This window comes from Malaclemys terrapin, chromosome 4 (genome assembly GCF_027887155.1).
Source record: "Malaclemys terrapin pileata isolate rMalTer1 chromosome 4, rMalTer1.hap1, whole genome shotgun sequence".
NCBI classification, from domain to species: domain Eukaryota; kingdom Metazoa; phylum Chordata; order Testudines; family Emydidae; genus Malaclemys; species Malaclemys terrapin.
In genome coordinates, this window is record NC_071508.1 from 19,738,563 (window position 1) to 19,750,004 (window position 11,442).

General features: G+C 47.9%; 1 pseudogene; it reads left to right on the top strand.

The window, feature by feature from the left end:
• The first annotated feature begins 9,234 nt into the window (after positions 1 to 9,234).
• LOC128837512 (U2 spliceosomal RNA) lies at positions 9,235 to 9,322 on the top strand (annotated as a pseudogene).
• The last annotated feature ends 2,120 nt before the right edge of the window (positions 9,323 to 11,442 follow it).

Consider the following 11,442-nt stretch of genomic DNA (forward strand, 5'->3'; position numbering starts at 1 on the left):
ATTTATGGCCTGGTCCCCAGCAATGTGGGGCCAGACTGTCAAGCGCTCAGCACTAGAATTTGAGATTTTTCAGATGAAATGTTTGTTGCTATAAAAGGCAGATTGGGTCTGACCGAAACACTTTTTGCACATTTGGGTTGAACTTGCTGGATTGTTTCAAGCAGGCGGGGGGAGGGAGGGGGATATAATCCTCCCCAAAATCCTGAAAAACTTCAAATGATTCCTTTGACAGATAGGAGACTCTCCTATATTCTCATAAAGGTGACTGAATTAAGTGAATTCAATAAGCTTAAACTGTAAGTATTTTAGGAGCTTGTATTAACTATGGAAATGTTTGTGTGCTGTGGGATGGTTTGTAACTCCTTTAAGGAGAAGGCATGGCTAATATAACCCTAGGCCTCTTTAAAATGAAGTGCTACAGTCTATTCCAAGGGCATGCTTGGGAGGAGGGTTATGCAATTGAGCCATCTCTAGATCCATCTTTTTTTGAAGTTGCACCTTGGGCAGAAACCCATCTGCTGATTATCTATTCGTGGTTGCTTCCAAGACCCATATAGCAATTCGGCGCACTGCTTGGAGCGGCAAAAACACAGGAACTGCTGCCCCTTGCAGATTGCCGCCCCAAGCATCTGCTTGGAATGCTGGTGCCTGGAGCCGGCCCTGATCCTAGCCAGGGCTTTGTCAAGCCGGGCCTAAAAAACCTCTAAGGATGGAGATTCCACTGTGATGGGTTGGATCACAGAACCCCCGTGGGAGCTGCCACCCGATGTGCCAAGAGTACTTCTGCCCCTGCTTTCCTGCCCCGTCAGCTTAGGACTTCAGTGCTCTGCCTGGTTTGAGCCAGACTCGCTAGCCTGCTGCAAACCCAGACCCAGGTCTGAATCACATTCCCTAACAGCTGTAGGCTTAACTGAAAGCAGCTAACAGAGGTGTTCTTGTCTTTAACACTCAGATGCCCAACTCCCAGTGGGGTCTAAACCCAAATAAATCAGTTTTACCCTGTATAAAGCTTATACAAGGTAAACTCATAAATTGTTCGCCCTCTATAACACTGATAGAGAGAGATACACAGCTGTTTGCCTCTCCAAGTATGACTACATACTCTGGGTTAATAAGTAAAAAGTGATTTTATTAAATACAGAAAGTAGGATTTAAGTGGTTTCAGGTAGTACCAGACAGAACAAAGTAAGTCACCAAGCAAAATAAAATAAAACCGGCAAATCTGTCTAATCAAGCTGAATACAGATAATCTCACCCTTGGAGATGCTTCAGTAAGTTTTTTCCTCTGACTGGATACCTGACAGACCTGGGCACAATTCTTTCCCCGGTACAGCTCTTGTTCCAGCTCAGGTGGTAGGTAGGGGATTCCTCGTGATGGCTCTTCCCTTTGTTCTGTTCCACCCATTTATATATCTTTTGCATAAGGTGGGAATCCTTTGTCCCTCTGGGTTCCCACCGCCCCCTTCTCAATGGAAAAGCACCAGGTTAAAGATAGATTCCAGTTCAGGTGACATGATCACATGTCACTGTAAGACCCCAAGCCTTCATTCCTCCCAGCCTGACTCACAAGAAGGCTTGCCTGCAAACAGAGCCATTCACAGTCAATTGTCCTGGTTGATGGGAGCCATTAAGATTCCAAACCACCATTAATGGCCCACACTTTGCATAATTACAATAGGCCCTTAGTTATATTTCATATTTCTAGTTTCACATACAAGAGTGATATATTTTATTCAAATAGGATGACCACACTCAGTAGATTATAAGCTTTGTAATGATACCTTACAAGAGACCTTTCGCATGAAGCATATTCCAGTTACATTATATTCACTCATTAGCATATTTTTATAAAATCATAGAGTGCAACGTCACATCCACCACCTCCCTAGGTAACCCATTCCAGTGCTTGACCACCCTCCTAGTGAAAGTGTTTCCTAATATCCAACCTAAACCTCCCCCACTGCAACTTCTATTATCTGCCACCACTGAGAACAATGGGGATGTGGGCTCTGCTAAGCTTATTAACATGAGTAGGTTTTTAATATTTTCTCTGCAATGTTTTTACCTTAAGAATAAATGAGCTTGCTTAGACAGACCAGTGGGGTAACTGAACTTTGGCAGTTACACTGTGTACTGTTTCTGAGGAGACTAGTGAAGGAGGCTTGCTTAGGCAGACTCTTTTGCTGGAAATATCACAGCTTGGTCAGGGAACCGTGCAATCTGGAAACACCACAGTCAGGAGGGAGAGACACATGTCCCCACTCAAGAGAGGGCCCGACTCAGGAGCCTGGAGCCTAGTTTGGGTGCCCAAACTGGACCCTGGAGGAGGGAAACAAGTGCAGTTGCCCTGAACTGTGACAGTCAGATTGTACCTTTGTTTGAAACGAAACACTTCAGGTTTCTCAATTGGAAATGACTTCTTGTGTTGAGATTTTTTTTTTTGCGTCCGTTTATTTTTTTAAAAAACGTTTAAAAACTTGAAATGCTTTGGTTTTGGGTCGAATGACACTTTCATTTGACCTGAAACAAGTTTTTGGACTGGTTCAGTTCACCAAAACAAATTTCGTTGGGGGGGGGGGGGGGTCAACCCTTTTGCAAGGAGGATTTCGTTGAGTTTGGTCAGCAGACTGGAAGAGCGGTTACTTGCACAGCTCAGTGCAGCACCCACAACAGGGGTCAGGCTTTCTAAAAGGATCAGCCCCAACATGCTGCGCTGTTCTGAAAATCTGGCTTTCAGGAGTCCCCATCACAATGGGTCCCTCCGGTAGCAGTATTGCCAACCCCAGATGATCAAAAATCATGTCAGGTGACTAAGAATTTTTTTAAATAGCTCGGTGTTCTCTATTTGCCTGACAGTTTTGGAGCCTTTAGGGTTTATCTTGCTTTGCTCAGCAATCAGAGGGCTAGAAACTTACTCTTTTTAACGGAAAGATGAGATTCTCAGCTAATCACATGAATCTAGGTGCTGGGGCTTGAAGTTGAATATCAAACATTGCCAGTGTTGTGACAAAATTGCAGGAGTTGGTAACATTCATGTAGCACTAGAGCGAGGGCTGTGACTGAATGGATGGAGGCTCAATGACCCTCTGATTCCCCTGTGGCTGTTTCCTTAAGGCACCTGGGATCAGGGGCCTTTGTCTGGCAGCTTGTGCTGCAGCTGCACCTGCTCGGTGGGTGGATGGGCTTTGCTCTCCAGCACTGCCAAGCCAGCATCTTTCACTTGCACTAAATTTGTTTTAAGATGAAAAGGGGGGTGGGACTTGTGGAAGAAAGGAAACAATTAGAGTGCTTAGGAGCAGACCGGGGGGCCATAGCAGGCCAGGCAGACTGGAACCCCTGCAAACACAGGAAGAGGCTGCCATAGCTGGGAGCCTACCAGGACAAGTGAAGCTGCCCGGATGAATGTTAAGTGATTTGCAAGCCTGTCGCTTGCAAACACAGCTGTAAATGGAGCAAGAGCAGACGGGGGGAAATGAAGAGGCTCAGGCTGTTTAGTGGAAATACAGTGAAAAATGGGAAACGCTTCCTTCTCAGGCTCGGACTTTTAAAGAAACAAAAGCCCCAGTATCTATTTTCATGTCTTTTATGTTCTCCTTGCACTTAATCTCGTTTAGCTCCGCAATTAAATTTTAAGACACATAAGAGTGTTCGCTTACACACTTGGATTCTTCGCAGATTGAATTATTTAATAGAGTGTGTAGCAGCTTCATGATCTCTGAGCTATGGCTCCAAAGGCAGCCAAGCAGAAAATTAATAAACACTGCCTGCCGTCTCCGCAGCTTCTGCTGCCCCTGTGCCGTTCTCCCCCGCCCTCCTGCTGGTTTTTCTGTTGTTTGTTTGTTGCTTTCCTTCTGTGTTCTATATCCCCCTTTCCTGAGTCACTCCCGTTCTCTCGCTTGAACCCTTTCTTACTTTTTTCCTTTTGCCCTGGTTTCCCCCTTATTCTCCCTCACTCCCATTCTCGCTCTTGCTATCCCTCTATACGCCCTCCCCCATTGTGCTTTGTGGCTTCATTGCTTCACTTCATTCTGTAAGGCCTATAGGCGCTATCTGCACCCCTCACTTCCCTCCACCCCTCCAACTATCCCCAATGATAGCCCCATTGCCCTTTAAAGGGATTATTCCTGGGAGCAAGGCCTGCAGGTGGGAATGAAGGTTCCAGGATCAAGTCTGCAACATTGTGTCCCTGTTTTCAGGAGGGCAAGTCTTGCATGTGAAGATCCATCCTCCTTGCTGACTCCATGCTCTGCTGGGAGCAGGGAGAGCAGTGGAACAGCTGATTAATGCTGGCAGGGAGCAACAGCATCATTTCCCCTGCTCCTCCCAGACCCCTCTGCCCCCATGTCTCCCTTTCCCCTTTGGCAGCCGTGTGTGCCTGCCATCCCCCCAGTGCATATGAGGCCTGAGTGGAGAATTGTTGCAGCTTAGAGATGGCTTGCTATTAGGGTTACCATATTTAAAAAATAAAAAATGAGGACACTCCACGGGGCCCTGGCCCCGCCCCTTTCCCAACCCCGGCCCCGCCCCAACTCCACCCATTCCCCAAAGTCCCCGCCATAACCCCCCCCTCCCTCCCAGCCATGGGAAAAGGGCTGCCCGAGCGCTACCGGCTTCATGGTTTGCCGGGCAGCCTCCAGACCCTGCACCCCCGGCCGGCGCCCCCGGCCGGCGCTTCCCCAGCGCAGCTGGAGCCCGGGAGGGGAAGCGCCCAGCCGGGGGCGCAGAGTCTGGAGGCTGCCAGGCAAACGGTGAAGCCGGTAGCGCTCGGGCGTCGGGCAGCCCCTATGCCTCCGGACCCTGCGCCCCCGGCTGGGCACTTCTCCTCCCGGGCTCCGGCTGCTCTGCTCCTTCCCTGACTCTTCGGCTCTGTTTAAGAGCCAAGCTGCCCGAGCTAGCACTACCGGCTTCGGGCAGCCCCCTTGCCTCCGGACCCCGAGCCGCCAGCTGGGCACTTCCCTTCCCGGCTCCAGCTGCTCTGCTCCGGTGGCGCAGGGTCCGGAGGCAAGGGGGCTGCCCGAAGCCCGTAGCACTGGCTCGGGCAGCTTGGCTCTTAAACAGAGCCAAAGTCTGAGTCCGGGGAGGAGCAGAGCAGCCACGGGAGAGGAAGTGCCCGGCCGGTATTTTTCCCGGACATGTTCGGCTTTTTGGCAATTCCCCCCGGACGGGGGTTTGATTGCCGAAAAGCTGGACATGTCTGGGAAAAACCGGACATATTGCTATTCCACCCGTGCCATGCAGGAGAGGAAAGCGCACAGCAATACGAGCAATTCCCCTGGGCTCAGGGTCTTCCCTGCAGGAGCCTTTCACTCTACAGTGTTACTTGAGCGTCCCCCTCACTGCAGCCACCTTTTGCTCCTAATGGGAAATAACCGGAGTCCCCTCGAGTGGGGCTTCAGCCCAAGGCCAAGGTGAGTGCAAGACCTTGGCAGAAGTGATTCAGGCAGTGTAGAGGATCGCTGGCTGGAACCGCAGGTGTTACCAGTGTACAGAGGGGCCAAAGGAGGGAGTAACAGATGCCTGGGCATTGGCAAGACGCTGGTGAGAGGAGAACGTGTTGCCTAACTGAACTGCTCATGCTGGAGGAGAGTGCAAAAGGGCTTGGAATAAACTCTTCCGTAGCACCTTTACCAGCCAAATCCTTGCTTGAGGGAGTGCTGTTGCATTGTGGGATTGTTGCTGGAAGTTGTCTTGCACCAGCACAGGTCCATGTGCATTCACACTGCTGTGCTGCTAGAGCTATCTCAAGGGTGGCTTATGTCACTCCAGAAGGAGGGAATAATAATGCCAGCAAAAGAGGAGGGGTTCAGTGTGGACGCGTGCCAGGCTGTGCTGCCTGACGGGGACGGACGGACGCACACGCACAGAGTGTCAGATGAGACTGGCCAATGGTCCCTTCTGCCCCTAACCTCTGGGAAGAAGGTTGAATTTTGCCAGTAACAGTTCCTAGTGTAGATCAAGCCTGAGGCTCCTATAGGCCCAAGTCACTAGATTTTTGAGTGTGGAATGAAATGGTGGGTCTCAGTATAATTCTTACCAGACCTGGGTCTGATCCAGCGCCTGTTGCAGTACTGGGAACCTTTCCATGAACTTTAATGAGCTCTGGATCAGGCTCGTACTGCCTGAACCCACTAGTCATCGTGATGTTTTTGCACAAACCTTGGCAGACACCAGGTGTAAATGGATGTAATAGGCGCGGTCTCATTACTGGTAGTCTGAGTCACTCCTTTTGCATCATTAGGCGAGTGAGGTAAATTTAATGGCAAACTCGTTGTCTGCTAAGTAAATAGCAGCTCGCTATTAAGACGGTGTGTAGTGAGGTTGAACAGCTGGGCAATGGAGGCACCTCTCAGCATGCTTTAGTTTGGCTTTTGGGGCAGATGATGCCCCTTGGCTGGCTCTAGTCAATCCAAGTGGAATCTGTAGATGAGTGGCTGCCTCAGGGCCCCACTGTACCCAGCCCCTCACCTCAGTTTCCTTTTGTGGATCCCTAGTCCTCTCCACACAGGGCGTTTCCGGCTTCACGATGGCCCTCCTTAGGGTCTGATTTTATAATCTTAAAGTTCAAAACTACACACAAGTCTTAAGCTGGGGATTCATAGACTCTAGGACTGGAAGGGACCTTGAGAGGTCGAGTCCAGTCCCCTGCCCTCATGGCAGGACCAAATACTGTCTAGACCATCCCTGATAGACATTTATCTAACCTACTCTTAAATACCTCCAGAGATAGAGATTCCACAACCTCCCTAGGCAGTTTATTCCAATGTTTAACCACCCTGACAGTTAGGAACTTTTTCCTAATGTCCAACCTAAACCTCCCTTGCTGCAGTTTAAGCCCATTGCTTTTTGTTCTATCCTTAGAGGCTAAGATGAACAAGTTTTCTCCCTCCTCCTTATGACACCCTTTTAGATACCTGAAAACTGCTATCATGTCCTGCTCTGGTCAGTCCTTCCTGTCTCTGCAGGCTGCTTCCAGCCCTGCCTAGTTGGAGCAATTCCCCTGGGTTCAGGGTCTTCCCTGCAGGAGCCTTTCACTCTACAGTGTCACTTGAGCATCCCGCTCACTGCAGCCACCTTTTGCTCCTAATGGGAAATAACCTGAGTCCCCTCGAGTGGGGCTCCAGCCCAAGGCCAAGCCCCTGTTATAGAATCCAAGGTGGCTCTTGTTTCACTGGGCATTAAGCTGTCTCTTCCATTTGCCCTAGTGATGCTCCTATGGGGCAGCAAGAAAGGCCTCCAACCCTTAGGAGGGGTGGGTGTGGGGGAGAGGCGTGCTTGGCTGGTGCTTGCTTCACTGCTGCATTTCTTGGCTCAAAAGCAATTGAGTTTCAAATATTGTCAGCTTTCCCTGTCTTACGTCTCCTTTTCTCCCCCCAAGTCCTCCTTCCTCCACCCTCTCTTCCTTCTGTAACCTTTCCAGGGAGCAAATCGCACCGGGCAATTATGCAGAGTGAGAAAGAGAGCATTAAACCAGGCGAGATTTCCGCTGAGACCGCGGCTCAGCAAATAGCAATACAAAAGCAGTCTATGAAATTCAGCAAATTGCCTGTTGGATAAAGGCAGATATTTACAATGCATGCGGAGCCCTCACGAATTATCGGAAGAGACATCAGTTTATTTTTTCTCCCCTCTCCCCCTTTCCCTTTTTACAAAGCACTCAATGAAAAGGCTTAAAAATTGCTCCTAAAGAGGAGAGCTTGGCCTCTAGTTCCTAGGAGATGCCTGCAATTTTCCTAAATCAATTCCCCGGGAGGTTAGGCTGCTGCTTTTAAAAAAAAAAAATGCTTCTCTATCTTTCACTCCTTTCACAGGCTCTTCCATTCCCACACCTGCCCTTCAAACCATAATTTTTTTGCAGTTAGTATTTAAATTACTGTGGAGCTTACTGCACCAGCTCAGATTGAGTCCCCACTGTGCTGGGTGCTGAACAAACCACACAGGAACACAGTGTCCGGAGTAGATGAGACTAAGCATGATTATCTCATTTGTACAGAAGGGAAACTCAAGTGCGGCAAGATCGACGTTTGCCCAAGCTGTCTGTGGGGGAAAAGGCAAGATTTGAACCTGGGTCTTTTGAGTCCCACTCCCATGCCTTAGTCACAACATTCCTCTTCCTTACCAGGCGTATTGCATCAAGCCACTAGCTTTCTCCCAATACCCAGCCCTGCTGGAGAGGGATGGTCCCTGTACTGGAGCAGTATATTTGCTACTGCTGTTCTCTGTTCTTCCATGAAATTCTCTGTATCCAACGGGACTGGAAGGCACCTCCCTACTTTCTCTCCTCTCCTTATTGCGCTCCAGTGTTGGCAGGGCACCCCAAGGCTGAGCAGCATCTCAGAACTATAGCTCATTAAAGGGAAAGTGCCTGGGCCGGCAAAGCCTACGGAACTGAGGATGTTATGGTGCTGCCTCTCCAAAATGCCCTCCTGTCCGTCTGCTCCATTCAGCTTGGGCCTGCACCTTTGAGAAGGTAAAGGGGACAACTTAAATCGTATGCCAAGCAAATTGTCATTGTCATCCTCATCAACGATTCCCTCACCCCCTGCTTTGTGGGTTTGATTTTGAATACGGGGTGGGGTTGGGGGCGGGGAGGTGTTCAGGGGTGTCAGTCTGGATGCAGAGCTGGTCTGCAAATGGCGTTTGTTTGGAAAATTATGAAATCTTTATTCCAGTTTTGAACAAACAGTTGAAATTTACCATGGCCCTTAAATACTCCCCCAAAATTGATTTGGAAACATTGAAATGTTTCATTTTGATACTGTCAAAACATATGAAACCTAATGTTAAATATCTTCTTATAGAATCTAAGAACACACAAATATAGATGAATCAATATTTAATATAATAGAGAAGTCTAATGCAAGTGATAGTTTCAATGATTTGTTTAGGCTTTCTCCCATCAAATTTTGTCAAAATAGATTCATTTTGCTAAATGTTTCCATTTTAAGGAAACTGCATTTTTCCAGTGGAAAACTGTTCTATCAAATTTTCCACCAGTGCTAATCCCCTATAAGGCTGATATTGCCCTCTTCCCCGCCCTTTTCGCAGACTTAGCCCCACTCTCCCAACCACCTAAGTGTTGGGGGTGCTGTTCTGAGCAAACTACCCTGCTAAGATCGAAGTGCAAGTGGTCTCTCTCGGCCTATCAAAGGCTATGATCAAGTCTCTTGATGGTTTTGGTCTTTTGGCCCTGAGATGAAAGCCTTGTCTGTGTCTCTTGGACCGTGACATACAAACATTGTTTTAAGTTATATCTGTTCTTATCAGTTTAATATCTGATATGTCCTTAATTTGAGGACTGTATATTAAATTGATTCAACCCTACGTTTTATTTGAAAGGAAAGTGTTGCCCCAAAGTGCCACTCCCTGTGATTCTAGGAGCGGCTGTCTCTGAACACCTCACCCCCAGGTTCCCTCTGCCCCACACTGGGAATGGCTGCCTCTGTGCCCCTCACCCCCAGTCTGTGGTCTCACTTTTCACTAATTTTTTTACATTCCCAGCTTTCCACAGTTCCAGCTTGAACCTCCACGTAAAACTCCAGTAGTGGAACTGTCCTCCTTAGAGGCCCCAATTCAGCAGCTGAATCAGACAGCTAAAATTCCCCTCTCCTCCCTGGAGACCAATTGAATGGGCCCCTCCAGGTCAGTAGTGGGATCTGTTGGTAGTCCTAACATATAGCAAAAGTACTTAGACTGGAAGCTCTTCATAGATTCCAAGGCCAGAAGAGGCTATTGTGGTGAATCTAGTCTGACCTCCTGAATCGCACAGGCCAGAGAAGTGACCCCAGAATCATTCCTAGCGCAGATCTTCAGGACCAGGACAGTCTTTTTGTCCTTTTGTTTGTATAGAACTTAGAAAAACTCTGGGAGCCATAGATGCTACCACAATACAATTAATAGCTACTAATAATCAGAGTCTGACTCTCGCCCCTTAGGGTGACCAGACAGTAAGTGTGGAAAAATTGGGACGGAGGTGGAGGGTAATAGGTGCTAATATAAGACCCTCCCTCCCCCCCCCCTCCCCCCCAATCAGCACTGTCCCTATAAAATTGGGACATCTGGTCACCCTATCGCCCCTGAATGTACAATGATGAAGTATATCATACATGGTGTTTCCCTTTCAGTGTTCAACATTATCCTAAGAGCGAGTTCATTGCAAACATCACATGTTGTTTTCTTCCTGGCAGAGGGGAGAGGGTTCCTGTGAACAAGATGGTCGATGCAATGACAATGAAAAATAACAGTCCAGTAGGCTCTCTGAATGATTTCCAGGCAGGCTGTCATGGGATTGACCACCACAGGGATGGGATGAGGTGGCAATTCTACCATCACAGAGCAGATGAGGAAGGAAAAATAAAATTTCCAATTGAAACACCTGCAGGAGTTATAGGGAAGCAGCACAGAAGTCGCTAAACCTCTCTAACTGCTGATCAATATGCTAAAAAAAAATTTCCCATCATGAATATGGAGCCAACACTTGGAGGGAAAATGAAATTGTGAATTTCTCTTTCCAATATGGACAAGGGTTTTTGATTTTCACTCATGTTTTCCTTTCCTGCTTCTGCATGCCATCTCTCTGATCAGACTTGTATTTTATGAAGTTATCTCCTCAACCGAGTTCAAAACCACAGTAAGAAATGTTGGGCTCTGTAGATGGAACAACACTAATCTTGTGTGTAATTGAATTGTCACTCTAGATCTCATTTGGCTGCTTTGAAACCGTTTTCTTTACAGCCCAATCTTTTCATTTGCTTTTTTTATTTCATTGCTTGTAAACAGCATTTTTATGTGCGACAAATAATTTTTTTTATTTTTTAAAAAAAGCAACAGCGAAGAAGCTAATAAATCTTGGAAGCAAATTCCTCTCTTGGCCCAGGAGAGGGTGATCTCTTCAGGCACAGAGGGATTGAGGTCCAGATCCTCAGAAGAACTTAAGCTCCGAACTCCCATTGAAATCAATGTCAGTGAGGTCTGGTCTACACTACCGACTTATCAATATAACTACATCACTCAGGGGTGTAAAAAATCCACACCCCACGCGACAGTTATACCGACCTAACACCCCATGTAGATAATGTCAGGAGGAGAGCTACTGTGTCTGGGGGAAGTGGATTAGCTAAATTGAGAAGAGAGCTCTCTGTTGTCGTCTTAGAGCATCTTCAAGCACTACAGCAGCGCAGCTACCTTGGTGCTGTATTTTAAGTGTAGATGTGCCCTTAGACACCTAAATCCCTTTGAGGATCTGGGTCCAAGTGACTTGCCCAAGGAGTCTGTAGCAGCTCTCACTGAGCCCCAGGCCCGACCCAAAGAGCTGTTAGAGCTCTGTTCAGTCTAGTTTCATCACGAGGGATGTTTCAAAATTCCATCAGTTCCTGAGGGTGACTCTTCCCTGAGCAGTAGCTCTTGGTTGTTGAGGTGTAAAATACTTCCTTCCTTTGAGGCAGA